The 3,359-nt window shown below is 34.4% G+C and overlaps 1 protein-coding gene across 2 annotated transcripts in view; it reads left to right on the top strand.

Annotated features, from left to right (window-relative positions):
• Positions 1-3,359, top strand: part of LOC137402195 (uncharacterized) — an 80,242-nt gene that overhangs the window by 55,406 nt on the left and 21,477 nt on the right. The gene's annotated exons all lie outside the window — the stretch shown is intronic.

Below are 3,359 nucleotides of genomic sequence, written 5' to 3'. Positions count from 1 at the left end.
GTCCTTGATCTAAGTGAAATTTATACAACGCGACAAGTGTTTGGATCGGCCTTTCGTATACGAAAGCCTACCCCGTTACGCGAAGGTACGCAAAGACTAAAAGTAAGAATTTACAAAAAAACTACCGCAATTACGCGATATATACCATATAAAGCGCCTCAAGTCGAGTTTGCACAGTGTACATTGCGCGTACGGTACACACAGTCAGGTATAATGAAAGTAAGAAGTAATAGGAAGAGACAACTCGTACTCATCAGCTTGTAAATTATTTATTCGCTATGCTCTTTCTACTGTAGCCAACGAAGTGCAGTCAGAGCCATCGAGTGTTACACTCGATGACTCTGAGTGCAGTGCAACCAGTGCGTCGCGTGCTACAACCTGCCCGATCAAGTAGACCAGAACAGAAGTTAACTTTTTACAGCCTGCTGGACCCATAGAGTTATCTCCCCCTAAAGTGATAACTGTGCATTCAATAACACGAGCGTTTCCGGTGCCATCAAGGAGCGTTTAGGCCACGCCCCTTTTTTGTGCTAGTGACTCGTAGTGATTGACAGAACAATAACATCAGCCATGAGAATGATCATGAATTTGCACAGTTAAGATAGTAATTATTGCTCATACTAAAGAGATGATGATTATAGTTTATTACTCTAATATATGCTTATTATTTAAAGCAATTCAATTCTTACATGACTTGCAAAGACACTGAATAGACAGTGTTAAGTAAGTGAGTTAATGCAATCAGTAGATAGATACTCAGATACTGCATCCCAATACATACATACATATATATATATATATATATATATATATATATATATATATATATATATATATATATATATATATATATATATATATATATATATATATATATATATATATATATATATATATGTATATATATATATGTATATATATATTTATATATATATATATATATATATATATATATATATATATATATATATATATATATATATATATATATATATAGTATTGGGATGCAGTATCTGAGTATCTATCTACTGATTATACTGATTATACTATATATATATATATATATATATATATGTATTGGGATGCAGTATCTGAGTATCTATCTACTGATTATACTGATTATACTATATATATATATATATATATATATATATATATATATTACTGGTGTTTATAAAATTATCAGTCGTGAGAGAACTGATCTTTCCTTCCTCTTCCCTCCCTTTACAATCAGCCTGATGTGCTTTGTGATGTAGTGCTTTATCCTGATGTCAAGATATTTGCTGGCTACCATTCTCACAAGCTGGAGCCTATGTTCCAACTCCATCTCAACCAGCTCACATTGGTGTGTAAAAAGCCTGGCTGGTTGATCCTCCATCAGGCTTTCGAACACCAATGCTTCTATCTTAGCGACTACACACTTTTGAGTCAAAAACATAGGGTCCAGGAATGTGAGAATGACCTGCTCACACCGCTGCAGAATGGTTGTTACTGGCTGTGAAGGAATTTTCAAGTTGGAAATTCCAAGACCGGTTGGAAATTCCAATAACTAATCTATTAGCTACTAGCATTCTACTACTAATGTCTCTGTGGTGATTTCGCCAAATGAGTGATCTTGTAAGACTTTGTTAAGACTTATAAACTGAACTTTATTGCTTTTAATTGGGGAGAAGGGGTGTGAAGACCCCAAACTTGCATTTTCACTAATTTCCAGGCTCACTAATCTAGTATTGGTTTAGACTGCCAGTAATGTAGTGAGTGAGAGATCCTTTTCTGCATTGAAGCGAATCAAAACACCGACGAGGAGCACCATGGAGCAGGCTCGGCTAAATAATCTTCTAATATTTCACATATATAAAGATGTTGAAAGAGATACAGAATCAGTTATGAAATATTTGTGTCATCGACACATTGACAGAACTAGAGCTATTGCAATAAATAAGTAATAGCTCTTGTTCTGTCAATGTCCCTTACAGAAATCTGCAGTGTCATGAGTTTTATATTGGTCGTTGAATAAAGAAAACGTTTTGCCTACTATGAACCATAAACAATATATTTATATAGATTTTGATGCTTACAATTGATTGCCTTTATGCATACTTTGAGGGTTGTTGAGGCTTAAAAGGTCTAGAGCTTCGGGGTGCTGCCCCGAACCCCGTTGGGGGCTGCCACCCCCCCAGGTGTTCATAACGAGTTGCTTAACATTTACAGTTCCACTTTGCAACCAGGGAATACAGTTTAATAGTTAGAATGGTAAATGTTGTATACAGTATGTTATAATATGTAAAAATAAATTTTCTGTCCAAAGACTTCTTTATTACTCGGGCAACGCCGGGTAGTAAAGCTCATGGTTGATAGCAGTCAATTAGTTTTCCATCACACTAATGTAATCCAACCCCAGTATGACCATCTATCTTATCTATGAGTAACTGATTGCATTAACTCACTTACTTAACACTGTCTATTCAGTGTCTTTGCAAGTCATGTAAGTATTGAATTGCTTTAAATAATAAGCATATATTAGAGTAATAAACTATAATCATCATCTCTTTAATATGAGCAATAATTACTATCTTAACTGTGCAAATTAATGATCATTCTCATGGCTGATGTTATTGTTCTGTCAATAACTACGAGTGACTAGCACAAAAAATGGGCGTGGCCTAAATGCTCCTTGATGGCACCGGAAACGCTAGGGTAGTTATCACTCTAGGGAGACATAACTCTATGGCTGGACCCAACACACGGATACTAAACTCTATGTTAGGATAATATAGGTATCCTAATCTATAGTCATTGATATTACGTGGTAGTGTGATACTACTCTTTGAAAATGTTCAAGAAATAGAGAAACTTTGTTCAATTACATCAATGTTATAAAACCCCATCTTCATATCATTGATTACATAATATGATTTATTTAAACTTACGACTCAAGTGTATCATATGAGTGTGATACACTAACTAAACTAACAAATATGCTTCGCAGTATTTATCATACACAAACAGGAGTAATTTAACTCAGCAACAGGTGTTCTATTTTAAGTTAATGTAACTAGTTTGTAAAACCATGATATTTTAAGTGTGTAAGGATGCATGCAAGTAATTTGATAGTGTTCAGTGTATTGACATGGGCCAGCAACTTAAATGTGTAAAAATACTTCAGTGGAACATCGGCTTTTGAACATAATTCATTCCAGAAGGTTGTTCGTAAACCGAGTTGTTCGAGATTCGCAACCATTTTTGCCATTCGATTTATCGTATGCACATTTTAATCCGTTTCAAGTCGAGAAAACAACTTTGGTAAAGTATTTTTTAATATTATATACCATAAACTGTACTGTATACTGCATACTATA

This window comes from Watersipora subatra, chromosome 8, assembly GCF_963576615.1.
Source record: "Watersipora subatra chromosome 8, tzWatSuba1.1, whole genome shotgun sequence".
Lineage (NCBI taxonomy): Eukaryota > Metazoa > Bryozoa > Gymnolaemata > Cheilostomatida > Watersiporidae > Watersipora > Watersipora subatra.
Note: the sequence above shows the minus strand (reverse complement) of the source record. Positions and strands in the feature narration are given on the sequence as shown.